We start from the raw sequence: 19,183 nt of genomic DNA on the forward strand, positions 1-19,183 counted from the left end.
TTAATTTGCAACCTGATGGAGGTCAGTATAGATGGACTAATAGACCAAGTCCCACACACCGCTAGAAGCCCAAATATTTTTTCAGAGCTAGATGCAGAAAATTTTTTTATTCAATTTTCAACCTGATGGAGGTCAGTATAGATGGACTAATAGACCAAGTCCCACACACTGCTAGAAGCCCAAATATTTTTTCAGAGCTAGATGCAGAAAAAAATTATTTTTAATTTGCAACCTGATGGAGGTCAGTATAGATGGACTAATAGACCAAGTCCCACACACTGCTAGAAGCCCAAATATTTTTTCAGAGCTAGATGCAGAAAAAAATTATTTTTAATTTGCAACCTGATGGAGGTCAGTATAGATGGACTAATAGAACAAGTCCCACACGCTGCTAGAAGCCCAAATATTTTTTCAGAGATAAATGAAGAAAAAAATTATTTTTAATTTGCAACCTGATGGAGGTCAGTATAGATGGACTAATAGACCAAGTCCCACACACTGCTAGAAGCCCAAATATTTTTTCAGAGCTAGATGCAGAAAAAAATTATTTTTAATTTGCAACCTGATGGAGGTCAGTATAGATGGACTAATAGACCAAGTCCCACACACTGCTAGAAGCCCAAATATTTTTTCAGAGCTAGATGCAGAAAAAAATTATTTTTAATTTGCAACCTGATGGAGGTCAGTATAGATGGACTAATAGAACAAGTCCCACACGCTGCTAGAAGCCCAAATATTTTTTCAGAGATAAATGAAGAAAAAAATTATTTTTAATTTGCAACCTGATGGAGGTCAGTATAGATGGACTAATAGACCAAGTCCCACACACTGCTAGAAGCCCAAATATTTTTTCAGAGCTAGATGCAGAAAAAAATTATTTTTAATTTGCAACCTGATGGAGGTCAGTATAGATGGACTAATAGACCAAGTCCCACACACTGCTAGAAGCCCAAATATTTTTTCAGAGCTAGATGCAGAAAAAAATTATATTCAGTTTGCAACCTGATGGAGGTCAGTATAGATGGACTAATAGAATGATGCTATGCCCAAAAGATTTTACTTCACTAGGTGCAGTAAAAAAATTGGTATTCTATACACAGGTGGTATATCTTGCAACACAGATAGGCTACTCCACTGACTAACACACTCTGCAATAGGCCAAAAAGGATTAGCTTTGCTAGATTCAGCCAAATGCTGTGAAAAAAACTTGCACAGCACTGGCACAGACCTGCCTGGCAAAAACTGATAGGAACTGATGTAACCTAGTCCTGAAAAGGACTCCAATTACAATTAGTCTTTACTCCCACAATCTATCTATTTAAGAGCACAGACCTGCCTGATAAAAGTCGTAGGAAATGCTGTAACCTAGTCCTTAAAAGGACTGCAATCACAACTATTCCCTACTCCCAAGCTATCTGTATATTTGTGCGAAAATTGGCTTGAAATTAACAAGGTATAGCGCACACAGCAACAGCGGTGCCGTCTAACACGCAGCTGCAGCAGTGAGAAAATGGTGGCGACGGGGAAAATGGCTTGGTCTTATAGGGCAAGGACATGTGACATACACTGCCAATCACACATGCCCTTGCTTGTGTGAAAAAAAGCACTTCGCTCCGTGTGTGCGCTGCTGATAGGCTGACAGATTGCACCTCCCCACTGCAAATGCGGGAAAGAGAAAAAAAAATGGAGATCTTCATTGTTCCTGCAGAGATCCATCCCCTGCCCCTCCCCCCGCCCCGCTGTACACTCAAACTGCGTATTAACATTAATTTTCATCATTACTGAGAAAAAATCCAGTTATGATTTTGGTGCACGAACAGTTATCGAACATAACCTCGAACAGCCGAATTTTTCTCAAATTGTTCGTGTTCGCCGACCGGCTCGAACACCGCCCAAAACAGCTCGAATTTGAGATTGGCGAACAGTTCGAGTAGAACAACGCTCATCTCTAGTAATAGGCAGGTTGGTGCTACAACACCGGGTTTATGTGCACCACAATTATAGCACGTCTTGCGCCATCCTGAATTAGTGACCCAACACACATTACAGAGCCAACCGTCTGGGTTATATGATGGTGGCTGGCTTTCAGTGGGAAGTGCAGGGTATTTAATCTCATAAGGTATAAATTGCTCAGTTTCCGGATTCAGGGGCTGGGGTACTGCTACATTTGTGGGAGATGCTTATTTAGGGGCTTTAGATTTGTATTGTGGACATATAAGTACTTCCTCCTGTACTTTTTCAACATATCCTTCATCACAAATCTCATGTGCCACTTTCCTAAACTTCTCAGCGTCTTCCAACAATCCACAGTCAACTAATCTACCCTTTTGCTGCCGGATGCCTTCATCCCACAACACAGGCTGAAGCCTCCTCCCCTCCTCAGGAAAATGTAACACTTTTGGTGCATTCTTGCATTCTTAAATGATCTTTTTCCTTCTCGAGACTGATCATGATATTCATCACATCCTCCCCCTCCTGCAGGGGAGACAAAATTCTTTCTGCTCCACGGAAACATTGATGATAATCACTACTGCCGCTTCACAACCAACAAAATTCTTAATTCTTGTGCACAACGGAGTCTGGCCAGAACTTCCAGCTGTTCCACTACTACTGACTACCTACTAACTACCTACTAACTGCTACCTGCTAACTGCTCCGGACACTCGATATATGCATATCTACTTGCGTGTCCTACTAACTAACTAACTAACAATGTCCAGTCTTTTCTAAGAATCTTTGTTGGAAGTTAAAGAAGGGAAGATTCACACAATATTCACTTGTCAATCCGAGGTGATACTGCTTTGAAGTTAAATAATATCAGTCCCCTAATGGGACTTCACCCCTTATAGTCTCACCTTTGACTACATCCAACCAGGACGTCCGGAGATACTGCAAACAACCACACACAACGTGGAAACCACGCCAAATGGTCAGTGTCACTAGTAAAGAACTTGTGCACTTACCGTGGCTTTTTGCGGGGGATGATCAGTCCCAATTCCAGTGGGGGAGGCTGAAGGCAGGTCTCTCTTTGTGGACGTCCAGAGGTGGAGGGGCGTCCCTGGTTAGGGATCCGAGTCACGGCACCAACTGTTAAGGGAGGGCAATAACCCTTCATGGTTGACCAAGTGAGTGTCAAATTATTATGTTGATTGCAATCCACAGAAAACCAAACTGAAACAATGTTCTGTATTGGGAGGACTCAAAGAATCTCTGATCCCGTTTATTTTGCTTAGCATTTTATATTGTTTTGAGTATATCAAATAGCCAATCAACTCTACAGCCATACTACAATACTATAGGCTAACTGATGTGAGTACAATTATTACGGAAACACATATATGGTCATATTATCATTGTTAGCTTGAAGCATTATGGAAATTTTACAAGGTCAAACCTGGCCTAAACAAGTTAGATAACAGCGTGTCTGACAAAATGTTCTCTTGAGAAAAGGTTAGTGTGAGATAAGTTCTATGGGAAGAGAAAGAAAGAATGTATGTTATGCTGGGAGTGATAATAACATGATTTTAAAGCGAGCAGACAAAATGGAGTTTCTCTAGCATGAGTATCAATAAGTCCTCTACAATCCGTTGGAAATTTGCCTTCCTGAAGTTTAGTGTCCTTGTAACCCCTCTTCTACACATCTTATTAAAAGTTACATGAAAACGTATTATTTTGTGATCAATATTACCCAAGTGACCCCCAACTCGTATATTTGATATGCGGTCTGGCCTATTGGTTAATATTAGGTCTAGCAGTGCCCCCCTTCTTGTTGGGTCCTGAACCAGTTGTGAAAGGTAATTGTCTCTCATAGTAGTCAAAAACCTATTTCCTTTGCTTGAACTACATGTTTCTGTCCCCCAATGTATTTCAGGGTAGTTGAAGTCTCCCATAATAATGACTTCTCCTTGAGTCGCTGCTTCATCTATTTGCTTTACGAGGATATTCTCCGCTTCTTCCATTATTTTTGGAGACTTATAACAAACCCCTATCAGTAATTTATTATTTTTTCCCCCTCTCCTTATCTCCACCCACAGGGAGGGACTCTACACTTTCATTAGATTCACATATATCCTCCCGCAAGACAGGTTTTAAGGATGATTTTACTTATAAACACACACACCCCCCACACTTGTTTGTACGGTCATTTCTGAACAGACTATAGCCCTGTAAATTAACTGCCCAGTCATGGCTCTCGTCCAGCCACGTCTCAGATATCCCTACCATGTCATAATTATTTTCCAACAAAATTAATTCTAATTCCTCCATTTTGTTGGTGAGGCTTCTGGCATTAGTGTACATGCACTTTATGTATCTCTCTGTACCTCTATTCCTTCTTACTTTAATGACTGTTCTAATCCCACCCCAAATTTCTTTATTTGTGCCCAGGTCACTATCCGCATTATCTTTCCCACCTATAAAATGAATACCCTCCCCCCCAATCCCTAGTTTAAACACTCCTCCAACTTTCTAGCCATTTTCTCCCCCAGCACAGCTGCACCCTCCCCATTAAGGTGCAGCCGGTCCCTAGCGTAGAGTCTGTAGCCAACTGAGAAGTCGGCCAAGTTCTCCAGGAACCCAAATCCCTCCTTCCTACACCAGTTCTTGAGCCACTTATTTATCTCCCTAATCTCCCATTGCCTCTCTGGCATGGCACATGGTACCGGTAGTATTTCAGAGAATACCACCTTGGAGGTCCTTGCTTTCAGCTTGCAGCCTAATTCCCTGAAATCATCTTTAAGGACCTTCCACCTACCTCTAACTTTGTCATTTGTGCCAATGTGCACCATGACCGCTGGCTCCTCACCAGCCCCTCCCAGTAATCTGTCAACCCGATCAGCGATGTGCCGGACTCGAGCGCCAGGTAGGTAGCACACTGTTCGACGATCCCTGTCTTTGTGACAGATTGCCCTATCTGTTCCCCTAATAATTGAGTCCCCCAATACCAGCACCTGCCTGGCCTGCCCTACTCTCCTATTTCCCTCTTTACTGGAGCTGACACTCCTCCGGCTTTCAGGGGACATGCCTTGCTGCAGTAGTGCTACCCCTGTACCGTCACTCCCCTCATCTGCCAACTTTGCAAACTTATTGGGGTGTGCCAGATCAGGACTAGCCTCCCTGGCACTCTTCCCTCTACCACCCCTTCTATCTGTCACCCAACTAGCGACCTCACTGTCCTGCAACTCCCGACTACCACTCTCCCCCACATCTACCCCAGTGAGCTGCTGTTCAGTGAGCAGCAGACTCCTTTCCATGTTGTCAATGGATCTCAGTGTTGCCAGCTGCTCATTTAGATCCAGTATCTGGGCTTCCAAACGCACAACGTGCACACATCTCGCACAGCAGTAAGCAACCTCGACCGGCTGTTCAAGGAATACATACATGTGGCAAGATGTACACTGGATAGCATTGTCAATAATGGAGCTCATTTCCTAATGGGGATTGCAATATATAGAATGTTAAGTAAAAAGAAAAGTAAAGAATTAATAAAATACAGTCAGCAATTCAGTCCAAAGTCCTCCCTTCCAAACTCACTGAATCCAAAGTCACTGAAAAACAAGTCACACACTTACTTTCGTTCGCACTTACGCTCCGGACACACGCAGCTCGTTCACACTCGCAAACTAAGAGATTTAAAGAGTTTTTTTTTTTTTTTTTCCCTATTCCAGCAATGCACCCTTCACCTCAATGCACTTCCAAAGCACTGTGGAGAAGTCCATCCATGCACCCTTCTGGGTTCTGTGGCACCAATGCGCAGCAGGGCGCCTCAAAGCCATCTTAAGGGACCATAGCCCTAGCTGGAAGAATACAGATCTTATCCATTGACCATCACTGAACCCATGGTGATGCTTGGGGAAGCCAAGTTGGGACCCTCTGATCACCTGGCCCCATGGAGACATTTGGGGAAGCCAGGTTTGGACCCTTCAGTAACCTGGCCCCATGGAGACATTTGGATAAGCCAGGTTGGGCCTCTGGTCACTTGACCCCATGGAGACATTTGAAAAAGCCAGGTTGGGACCCTCCAGTCACCTGGTCACATACCTCAATGGACTGTCAGCTTCCTATGCTTGTTGTTACCTCTTCTCTGTGGGTGCCCACCAAAAGTGGGGTGCCACTGGTGGGGGTAGTCAGCCCTGGAAGCCCTGAAGTTGCAGTTGCTCTAATCCCGGCGAGTCACCGGAAGGGTGAAACTCTGTAATTTTGCACCATCTTGGGTATTTGCTGGGACTGTTCTTTATGTTATTGTCTGTTGGTGGTTCAAAAAAGTATTGCCACACTGTTTTACCTTCAAGCTGTTTTGTCTGAGTTGTATTATGCCCATGGGAAAGGAATGCAGCCATTCAGTGGGATGAGCTCTGGTCCATGCGGCCTCAGACCAGCGGATGAGAGCACCCACTGACCCCCATTTCTCCACACCAGATAACGCTTAACTAAATCCATTTTGCATAACATTCTTGTAGCTTATTTTGATATTTATTTTTCAATTCTATGTAATAATATATCTATTGCAGCCTAATGAAGTACTCTTAATACAACCAAAACTTTGCATTATTGACAGTTCTGATGACAAGAGGCAGTGAAATTAAATTATTTAATGTTCTCATTCAGATGTCCATTTACCACATGTGTTCTATCTGTGATTTTCACAGATAGAACACATACCTATTATATTCTATGAGGTTGTTTACATATTCTTTTTTTTTGCAGAATGTGCATCCATGTAAAAATCATGGTGACATGTTCATTTTTTTTCAGCACAATGGATGAAAAGTGCCATCACAAGTCTATGAGTCCATGATAATCATGAACAGCTCACAAATTGTATCCGTGTGCCGTCTGTACACTGTCTGTGATTAACATTGCAAAGAATAGGAGAAACCTAAAACCTATGTATTTATCCAGTGAAAAACACTGATGAAACACTAATGGTAAAAATTGACATTTGTGCCAAACACTGATAAAACTTGGATTCAAAACAGTGATGACCATTTTTTGTTTATGTGAGCAAACATGGACGTCTGAATGAGTCCTCAATGCAAACAAACAAATTGAATGCAATCTCTACTATAGACTATAGATTTCAAACACGTTCTGAAAAATATTAAAATTTGAGAGTCCTCAGTGGCTGATACCTTTAAATTGCTAAATGAAAAGATGGTAACAAATTGCAAGCTTTCAAAATTACTCATAGCTCATGGATAAGGAGTGTGAAAGTTTTATTGTCCTGTGATTGAGGTCTGGTCCGTGGTTTTGATGCCCCTAAATGGTCTAAAGAACACATTCCTTAGCTTAAATGGGACAGTTTTCATCCAAAATGCATAAAAAAACAATATTGTCTACAGCCAAACCATCAGATACAATCGGATATGTTCCAACCCTATGGATCAAGACAAACACCTTGGTGGAATCAGAAAGACCTTTTTGAATAAGGGCTACCATCCAAAAATAAATGAAAATCAGATTGCAAGGGCCACCAGAATATCAAGGAATCAACTCCTACATTACAAAATTAAACAAGAAAGCAACCGGGTGCCTCTAGTAGTCACCTACAATCCAAATCTGGAGGTGCTAGAGGAGCTGCATGAAAACTACAACCTTTAATACAAAAATCTATATTTTCAGACCACCCACTTCTGTGTTTCAGGCAGCCCCCAAATCTAAGAAACATTATTGTCAGAAGCTTCCTGTCCTCTCCAACAGCTACAGTAACCTTTCCTTGCACCCAGAAAAAATGTAAAACCTGTTCATTTATAACAACCATGAACAAGATACGATCCCCATCTCATATCAGGACTTCAAGATCCCAGGTAGTTTCAGCTGCATCACATCTAATGTAGTGCACTTATCGTATGTTTTGGACTATAAGACTCACCGGATCATAAGACGCACCCCAAATTTTGGGGTGGAAAATAGGATTTTTTTTTTTTTATAAGATGGGGGTCCTTCTTATAGTCTGAATAGGTATCTTACCTGGGGGGGCGGTGGAGCTGGGGTCACAAGAGGTAGGGTCCTTCTGGAAGCCAGCAGAAGTGGAGGCATGCTGGTACCTGGGGGCCTGGTGGCTGAGGGCTTGGTGCCCTGGTACATGGGCTCCTGGGGGCCTGCTGCTGATGGCCTGGTGCCTGGTACCTGGGGTGCTGGTGGCCTGGTGCTGGTGGCCTGGTGCTTGGCGCTGGAGTGCTGGTGGCCTGGTGCCGGGGTGCTGGTGGCCTGGTGCCCTGGTGCTGGTGGCCTGGTGTCTGGTGCTGGTGGCCTGGTGCCCTGGTGCTGGTGGCCTGGTGGCCTAGTGCCCTGGTGCTGGTGGCCAGGTGCCTGGTACCTGGTGTGCTAGGGGCCTGGTACCTGGGGTGCTGGTGGCCTGGTGCTGGTGGCTTAGTACCTGGGTTGCTGGTAGCCAGGTGCCTGGCGCTGGGGTGCTGGTGGCCTGGTACCTGGGGTGTTGGTGGCTTGGTGCCCTGGTGCTGGTGGCCAGGTGTCTGGTACCAGGGGTGCTGATGGCCTGGTGCCCTGGTGCTGGGGGCCGGGGTTCTGGTGGCCTGGTACCTGAAGTGCTGGGGGCAGGGTGCCGGGGCCGGTGTTCGTGCTGTGAGTGGAGTGGCAGAGCAGAGTGAGTGGCTTCTAGAGGCCACGGCCATCTTTCTGAAGCTGTGATCTACAGGAAAATGGCCGCCGGCGCTGCAGAGCGCATGCGCCGGCTACGGTACCAACAATGGTAGATAGCATATTGTAAATATTTTATTCAAATACACATAACTTTAGATTCAGAAAAATATGTTCCTGCTAGTAAGATACATACAGCTGATGAAGGAAAGCAATTCAAATTATATTCCAGCTCTGGAAGTGGACATATATATAGCATTTGTAGCATACAGACTTTTTCTATTCCTAAAACCCCAGGTCGCATTATATTGGCATTGGGAAAAAAAATCAAAGATTTCAAGTGTGTTAGACTCTGTGTCCATCTATCCACAAGCAGAATCAGTCCATCTTAAGCAGCTGTCTACCTGTACTGTTTGCATTCCTTTGTGACCTGCCATTGCCGCATTTAATTTCTGCACTCACTTGCAATGTTTTTTTGTTTTTTTTAAGCTTCCAGGTTTCTTCAACAAATTTTATACTAGAAAAAAGTGACTGGGAATTGTGAAATCATATATGATAATAAAATCTTATACTATTAACTTGTTGTTAAATTAGCTGCCTCCAGAACAATTAACTGTTTGCCATATATATTCCATGTTAAACAAAACATAGACAGTAAACTTGGTGGGTTATATAATATAGATTTGTCTGCTTTATGCTTACAGCAGTTGTAGATCCAAAAATTGTGACAAATAAGCTATAAGTGGAATCTTGGCGCTTAACAAAATCTTAAAAATAATTACATACAAATGAGAAAAAATGTTAAACTGAAACTGAAATTATATTTAAAACCAAATAGAAATGGCTAAAAACAAACACCTTTGTTAGCCGTACTGTACCACAATGACTTTCTTGAGCCTTGGATGTTTTTTACATAGTGCATGTGCAATACTACGTATGTCAATGTAATGCAGAATATAAATGACCATAACTATACCTAAATTATTTCTTGATGTAATTTTTTCTTCTAATGCACAGTAAATAAAAAAAATAAAACATGTTTCATGTCCAATGAATGCTGAAAACTTAAAGTTCAAAAAGGTTTCATTGCAGTTAATTTAAATAAAAGAAAATATGTGAAGACAACTTAGCAACTGAAAACTAAGTTATAAATATTGCAGCACTTACAGGTTTAATGGTATGCATCTAATTACTGCATATGCCAGTTCTTTATATTCTAGTTTCTAGTGATAGATATCTAAAGCATGTCAGAGCAGAATAAGTAACATATCTGTTAACTAATAATGATATGTGTGGACCATCAAAAACAAAATAGATGCTTGAAGAATTACAGGCTGACACATGCAATTTCTAAGAAATCAAAGTCAATGCAAAGGCCAAACAGAGAATGAGAAAACTATTACAATGATAGTCATAGTGTTAATCATACTGTATTCTTTAAACAAAAACTGAAAAAGAAGCCTAATGAATGCCAAACCAAATTCCAAAATACATGGATTTAGTTGGAGATAGTAAGAAGCAATCTGTGGACCAATCAATTATGGACAAATTACCCCCAGGCAAAGTTGGAGGTGAAACCAGCATTGGGGTCTAAGATGGGTGGCTGATGTTCCTATTACTATTATGGCTGGCACAGTTCTGTAATTTTGGTATTATTAGCATGAATATGCTGGCATACTATGTTTTTTAGGTATTCCATTGCACATATTTAATGGTAATTACTTAATAGTTTTAATGGTAACATATATTTATTGACTGTCCAAAAATCCAGCACTCAATCAGGTGAATTTATTTACAACATGAAGAAAGTGTACAAAAACGTTTCGGTCGTTAGACCTTCATCAGTTATACTCTAAATGGTTCAATTAAATTCAGAGAGATTCAAAACATATAGCATATGCACAGTGGCGTACCGCCAATGGCGGCAGACAACCCAACTGCTATGGGGCCCGTGAGCGGGGGGCCCCATAGCAGTCCAGGGGTGGACATACTGCCGCCGGTGCAGCTGCGCCGGGTCCCCACCATGCAGCTGCACCAAGGGGCCCGCAAGGTGCAGCTGCTCCCTGCACGGGGCTGTCAGGGAGCGATCCCTGCAGCTCCGCTGCTGTCAAGAGGAGAATAGCAGCGGAGCTGGAGGGTTCGTCCTCTGCTTCCTCTCTGACCCCGGTGCACGCAGCTTGATGACGTCATCATGCAGCGCGCGCCTGGGTCAGGAAGAAAGCTGCCGGCAACCTGGAGGATGCTGCTGCAGGGGAGCGAGCTGAGGTAAGCTGTTGTTTTTTTTTTGTTCGTTTGTTTTTACTGAAATGCTGGGGAGGGGAGGTGGGGGGAGAGCGATGGCGGGGCTGGGGAGAGGAATGATGGGGCTGGGAAGAGCAATAATGGGGCTGATGGGACTGAGGAGAGAAATATTGGGGCTGGGGAAAGGGTTGATGGGGCTGGGAAGAGTAATAATGGGATTGATGGGGCTTGGGAGAGCAATAATGGGGTTGATGGGGCTGGGCAAAGGAATAATGGGGTTGATGGGGCTGGGGAGAGCAATAATGGGGCTGATGGGGCTGGGGAGAGGAGTGATGGGGCATGGGATAGGAATAATGGTACTAATGGGGCTGGGAAGAGCAATAATGAGGCTGGGGAGAGGAATGATGGGGTTGATGGGGCTGGGGAGAGGAATAATGGGATGGTGGGGCTAGGGAGAGCAATGATGGGGCTGGGCAGAGGAATGATGGGGCTGGGGAGAGCAATGATGGGGATGGTGGGGATGGGGAGAGCAATGATGGGATGGTGGGGCTGGGGTGAGCAATAATGGGGCTGATAGGGCTGGGGAGAGGAATAATGGAGTTGATGGGGCTGGGGAGAGAAATGATGGGGGTGCTGGGAGAGAGCAATGATGGGGGTGCTGGAAGAGAGCAACGATGAGGATGCTGGGACAGAGCAATGACGGGGGTGCTGGGACAGAGCAATGACAGGGGTGCTGGGAGAGAGTAATGATGGGGGTGCCGAGAGAGAGCAAATGTGGCGCCCCTGAGGGTTCGACCGCCACAGGGATGCTGCACCTCTTTAATGGGGTGTGGTGTTCCTCCTTCGAGGTAAGAACGGTGCAATGGTCAGGACCCCACCTCCACATCCAACACCTCACTTCTCCCACCAGAGGGAGCTAATTGGCACTAGGGTGCTGCCCCTACTGGAAATTGGGAGACTGGGGAACCAAGAGATAGGGGGAACCAATTAGTGGGTGAGGGTGGAGGACTCACATTTAGTTACACTTAATATTTCATATTTAATAAACTTGGGCTCATGGTTCTTTGATTGTGTTCTCCATCCCTGAACGTGGCTTCTGGGTGAACCTACAGCGGATGGAGACACGGCCCTCGTACCCTGGCCTTGAGTCGAGGGACAGGTTGGAGTAAACAAATGTCTCAAACCCGGTCAAGGACCATAACCAAGAAGACCTGGAGCTTAGGAGTGTAGCTCCATCGCAAAAGGATCCCAGGGGGATGCAGACGGAGCGGTATACGCCACCTGTCCTCGCTATTCTGGCCTAGTAAGAGGGATTCCGGCTGCAAGAGGGGTTACCGGCCCCCGACACCTGACTTTGCTACTCTACGTCCTAGTCAGGGAAGCCCGGCAGGCCCTGAGGATCCCACCGGGTAACAGACGGAGCGGAGCTGCCACCCGTACCCTTTTTCTGAGCGAAGTCCAGAGGGAGACCCGGCCTATCTACACACACACAGACAGGAAAGGGACTCGGTCTGAAGTCTAGGAACACTCTGGTGCGGGGTCCTGATTAAGTACTTGAATTACTCGGAGGTTGTCGGACCCCCGTCCCTGGTGACTGCAGAACTCCATGAGGAGCAGGGAGAAGCCTTGCAGCTGTACCCTCCAACGTGAGTAAAAACGCTGGAATTCGACCCCTATGGCCTCTGGACTCTATTTCTGCACTGCACCGCACCACGTAGCACCAGACCTCCTACACTACAACTCCCTCCTTCCTCGTCTCTGCCCCGAGGCCCTGCTCCGCCTGTGGGGAGTAGTATCAACGTCGGCTGCCACAACATCCCGCCTCGGAGGACTGCTGCAGCGCTGGTGGCCTTCACCAGGTACCACAGGTGGCATAGTCAATAGCAACCACTCAACCCTGATAGTCCATTACATCCTTTTTAATGTGACGGCCCTGGGCACGGAACGGGTCCAGGCCACGGCTACAACCCACCGAACATCTCACCCGGCTCCAAGTAACCCCCATCTTCCCAGGGTAGGGCTGCGAGCGTCACACACAATGATGGAGGTGGAGGGAGAGAGCAATGATGGTGGTGCTGGGAGAGAGCAATGACGAGGGTGCTGGGAGAGAGCAATAACAGTGGTGCTGGGAGAGAGCAATGATGGGGATGCTGGGAGAGAGCAATTATGCGGGTTTCACTTTGCTTGTACTGTGAAGCCTTGTATGTTTTCCGTGTGCACATAGCCTTACAGTTAATTGGGGAGAGTCACAGAGACTGAATAATTTATATTATTTGCCGGTGCAGATTATAGTTAATGGGGGGCACAGTGCTTCTTATCACTTTATATCTTGATTACTAAGTGTCTAATAGTATATTAATGGGGGGGGTTACATATCTGTATTCGAGGACACAGAGAGGGGAGACATATGTATGCATACAATATGTGACCTTGTTATTTTCTAGGCTGGAGATCATCGTGACAAGACGAGTCGTGGCTGGGAGATGTCGACATGAAGGTCCGACCAGATGGAGAAGAAGCAGCAGAAACCGACTCTGATCAGATGAGACGTCAGCGGTAAGTGCCTGGATGTAAATATTATTCTATATCTGCACTGTGTGACTTGAAGTGATAATGTTACCTGTAAAATCCCTTAGGCTGCATTCTTACATTTGTGTGAAATGTCCGTGTGCTGCCAGATCTTTTTATCGGATGGTCCACGGACTCGTACAGTTTTATAGATCCATTCACACGTCCATGAAAATCACGTATCTGAGAATGAGATCTAAGAGGGTCAGAGAATGTCCTGTTCTGATCCGATTTTGAGGAATAGAATAGGACATGCTCAATGTGTCTGTAAAACAGGGCAGCACACTGACACTGCACACAGATGCAGGAATGTAGCCTTATTATGTATAGCACAGTCCCTTAGTATATAGTGTACTCACTTATTATGTATAGCGCCATTCTTAGCTAAATAGTTTCCTCTTTTATTATGTATAGCGCCGTCCCTTATTATGTACCATCCTCTCTAGCGGCTCACAGTTGGGGGATCATACTGTGTTGGGGTCAGCATACTTTACCCTGGGAGTTGAGGTGGGGTACAGAAGGGTCATTATACTGTGCATGTGGAGGAATTCACCAGGGGTTTCATACTGTGTTTGGGGGGCCCTTTTATTGGCATCACACAGGGGTGGATTAAAAGCAGCAAGGGCCCCGGGCAGTTTAGAAGGCGCGGGCCCCCCCACACACACACACGTGATAGATCATGTGATAGCTCACGTGAAATTAATTTGGCACAATATTAATTATAATATTTTTTTTTAGGCTGTGTGCCCACTATGCATTTTTTAAGCATTTCCGCAGCGGCAATTCCGCTGCAGAAACGCTTAAAAAACGCTTGGTAGAAGGTCTGCCATGTTCCCCAATAATCCGCATGTGCTGTGTACATGATGCGGAAATTTCCGCTGCGGATTATCATTGCGGAAAAATCCGCAGCATTACCAATTATTTTGCAGAAGCGCGGCATTTTCGCCGCCATTGACTTGCATTAGAACGCATGGAATCCGCATCCCTGAATCTGTAGATGCGGAATCCATGCGTTTCAATGTGCGGATGGTACCCGGGTGTGGAGGACAGGAGACTCTACTCCGGACCCGGGTACCATAAAACCTGTAAAAAAAGAATAAAATAAAAAATAAATATTATACTTACCTTCTGATGGCCCCCGGTGTCTTTATCCGATGCGTCCTGGCTTGCCGGCAGCTCGCGATGGTCTGAAAAGGACCTGCCGTGACGTCATTTATTCATGTGATGGGTCACGCGACCGCTGACGTCGGCAGGCCATCAGAAGGTAAGTATATATTTTTTATTTTTTACCATTCTTTTACGGTCACACTATATAAATGCATGCTGGTTGCATGGATTTATATAGTGTAACCAAGTTGTCAAGCACTTTCCAAGTGATGCTAAAATCGCTTGGAAAGCGCTTGTCAACCCGCATGCGGAAATGCAAGTGAAGAACGCTTCACATCCGCATGTCCCTGGCAGGAAAACGCATGTACAATCTGCATGTAAAATAAGAATGTACAATCCGCATGTAAAATCCGCATGTGTTTTTTCTGCCAGGGAGATGCAGAGACGCTCAAAAAAAATCCGGAACATTTCTGTATCGTGGGCACATAGCCTTACATTAATTGTATGACTCAATATTGAGCACACGTAGCCATCTATACACAGCGGGAGGCTGCAGGTGCCATCTATACACAACGGGAGGCCGCACGTAGCCATCTATACACAGCGGGAGGCCACACGGCGCCATCTATACACAGCGGGAGGCCGCACGGTGCCCCCCCAGAGACAGCAGGAGGCTGTACGATGCCATCTATACACAGCAGGAGGCCGCACGGCGCCATCTATACACAGCGGGAGGCCGCATGGCGACCCCCAGAGACAGCAGGAGGCCATACGGCGCCATCTATACTCAGCAGGAGGCCGCACGTAGCCATCTATACACAGCAGGAGGACGCACTGCGCCATCTATACACAGCAGGAGGCCGCACGTAGCCATCTATACACAGCAGGAGGCCGCACTGCGCCATCTATACACAGCAGGAGGCTGCACGGCGCCATCTATACACAGCAGGAGGCCGCACGGCACCCCCCCAGAGACAGCAGGAGGCCGCACGGCGCCATCTATACTCAGCAGGAGGCCGCACGGCGCCATCTATACACAGCAGGAGGCCACATGGCGCCATCTATACACAGCAGGAGGCCACATGGCGCCATCTATACACAGCAGGAGGCCGCACGGCGCCATCTACACACAGCAGGGGGCCGCACGGCGCCATCTATACACAGCAGGGGGCCGCACGGCACCATCTATACACAGCAGGGGGCCGCACGGCGCCATCTATACACAGCAGGGGGCCGTACGGCGCCATCTATACACAGCAGGGGGCCGCACGGCGCCATCTATACACAGCAGGGGGCCGCACAGCACCATCTATACACAGCAGGAGGCCGCACGGCGCCATCTATACACAGCAGGGGGCCGCACGGCGCCATCTATACACAGCAGGGGGCCGCACGGCGCCATCTATACACAGCAGGGGGCCGTACGGCGCCATCTATACACAGCAGGGGGCCGCACGGCGCCATCTATACACAGCAGGGGGCCGCACAGCACTATCTATACACAGCAGGAGGCCGCACGGCGCCATCTATACACAGCAGGGGGCCGCACGGCGCCATCTATGCACAGCGGGAGGCCGCACGGCGCCATCTATACACAGCGGGAGGCCGCACGGCGCCATCTATACATAGTGGGAGGCCGCACGGCGCCCCCCTCACAGAGACAGCAGGAGGCCGCACGGCGCCAACTATACTCAGCAGGAGGCCGCACGCAATCACGCATGCAGTCATGCACACACACAAACAAATACAGACATATACATACACACATAAACACATTTGAAACACAAAAATACATATAAACAGACATCACACAATGATATCTGCCTACACACACACACACACATACACACACATACACACACATACATACACACATACACACACACACACACAGACTCACCATCCCCCGGCTCCATTCCTCCTGCCTGCTCTGACTTCTCCGTTGCAGCAGTGCAGGCCGGGCGCGCACTGTGTGACGTCACAGCTTGGAGACACGGCCGCGCACAGGGCCGTGTCTCCTAGCAGTGACGCGTCCGGGCCAGCACAGGGAAGTTAACTGCTGCAGTGCTGGTCCAGCCGATGAAGAAGTAGCGGCGGCCGCTGCTGGGGGAGCGTTCCGCGGCCCCCCTTTCCGCCACTGCTACCGGTATGTGCCGCAGCGGCCCGCACATATAATGAGGGCAATCCGGCATTAGACACCCCGCCCGGAGCTGCGGGCCCCCTGCAGGCTCAGGGCCCCGGGCGTTAGCCCAGATTGCCCTCATTATAATCCGCCTATGGCATCACACTTTATGGGGCAATGAAAGAGAGATCTAGGACCTCAGCAGGAGGAAAATTACTATGTAAAGGATGGAAAGTTGTGAGATCTGATCTTTGGTGACCCCGACAATTATTTTAATTTTTTTTTTGAGGGGGGGCCCAATTAGAGCTTCTGCTATGGGGCCCCATGATTCCTATGTATGCCCCTGCATATGCATATCTGGCTCTTTTTGTTTCAAGCATAAGCTTGTGTCTAGGGAGAGAGAGCCTATGGAAGCCCACAGGGTTACGACTCCTGTTGCTGTAGTGACCAGACCAGATCACTATATTTTTCATTCATGTGGATGTTAGTTATTGATAGGTGATACAATTGATATTGCAATTTTGATGCATGCTCCAGAAAACTACTGTAGCCCATTCATCTATATCAATCAAGCACATGTGACTACAATGTACTTGAGGCATATCAAAAACAAATGGGTCTCCAACTACATAGGTATTCCGGCAGTGTCATGGCAAACCAAGTGTCAAATGGTCATGTGCACGTGTAGGACAAGTATACTTACACTGTGTTCACTCAAACATATTAACTTTTATGAAAATTTAACCCAAACAAATTACCTTTTATGAAAATTTAACCCAACAGCACAAATATTATTTAATTTTTTTTTGTCGAAATCAAGCACATTACTTCACATAAAACCACATAAAACATTTTTTCTTAACTTCTTATGCATTGAAGCAACAGAAAAAAAAACAGGCGTTGTGGGATTCCATAGACCGACTTAGTGCTAGCCACTACGTCTATGCAATCCCAGGGTTTTCCCTGGCCTTCATCTTTTAAACCCTGTACAGAGATCTAGACTTACACAGGGGTCCCTGGAGTGGGGCCATTAGTTGGTGGAGCAAGCTGGAAGCAAGAAGGGTTGTCATAAAAGGTCGTTACCAAGAGGTCAAGTCAGAGACAGAATCTTAAAGCAAAATACAAACCTAGATCAAAAAATAGAATAATCAAAATAGCATCAGATGAGCAAAGAGAAGGAATTTGAACAAGGTCAAGCTAAACTTAATAACTGACAATGGGGAACAGGCTTACATGATACACAAATAGCGGGAAACCTTACTCAGGGTGAACCGCAAGAATCTAAGACAAAATTTAACCTTCAAACTTCTGGCCAAGATGGTTGAAGGAGTCCAAGATAATACTGGATCACACTAAATTAAATACTCCCTAGTGACTACAGATATTGCCACTCTTTTTTCTTCAAAAAAATTCAGTGCAATATTTTGACACCTTGTAAATCTCTTAAAATACTGTAACTCACATCTAAAGATGAATTAATCTACTGAAATTCGAATTCTGCAGATTTGTTTGAATTAGGTCAAGAAATACGGCCACTAGCTTGATGAATTAGAGAGGACTGGGAAGCGGTTGAAAATAAAAATAATTATACTCACTTGTCCCTTAACTGTCCGGCCATATAGCAATACTCTGGTCATCTTCTTCATTCCAGTCAGTTCTTCAGTGGCATCTTCAGCACCTGCAAAGCTGATCAGGCTACGCTATGTCATGATGTTGTAGGGCTATGCACATCATGACATCACGTGAGTCCTAGTTACTAGGCCTCATGCAACATAATGATGTGCGCCTCCAAGTGACGTCATTATGACTCTGGGCCTAGTCAGTGCCAGAGTCACCAAAGATGACACTGAAGACCGGACTGAAGGTGATCAGAACAAGGCTGGGCAGTGGAACAGGTGAGGGCAGTGTGAGCATAATTGTTTTTATGTTTTAACCCATTACTCCCCCTCTATAATCCAGCAAAATGGGACCGTACACCGTTCTGCTTGATTTGCTCAAAGCAAACTGCAAAACAACAATGATTCTGGCAATTAAAAGTAAATTTGATTTTCCACGGCGTCTTTCACTCATGTCTCTTGACATCACAACTGATTGGTGGCCAAAAGAAATACAGACACATAGTATAAAAATCAGAGTCATATATTAATGTTTCCATTAAAACTTACCAATTTCAGGCCAAACATTTGGGGATATAGTGAATTTGGAAGTGAGGTAGTTTGAAGTCACGCATTTTGGGATATGTTTAGCCTAAAAACATCACAAAAAAAGAAACAGACTTATCAATATCAGGTGAGATTACCAATGCACTAGCAGGATGCAGTACACCCCCTTGATAATGGCCAGTGCAGCACAGGTGCAAAATACTGATGGAGCCACCATTCACAAACCTACCAATTTATGGAGGAGTTGGTTACCTAGTATTAAAAATGCACACAGATGAGATGATGCTTGCACAGAGTGCTAGTCACACAGGTACATGGGATGCACAGTGTCTGGCCAACAGCTTATTGATGATGCCAATACTATTAAATGAGCCGTGTTGCGAAG

This window comes from Phyllobates terribilis, unplaced genomic scaffold, assembly GCF_046119375.1.
Source record: "Phyllobates terribilis strain yellow unplaced genomic scaffold, ASM4611937v1 Scaffold_2__4_contigs__length_985480577, whole genome shotgun sequence".
Lineage (NCBI taxonomy): Eukaryota > Metazoa > Chordata > Amphibia > Anura > Dendrobatidae > Phyllobates > Phyllobates terribilis.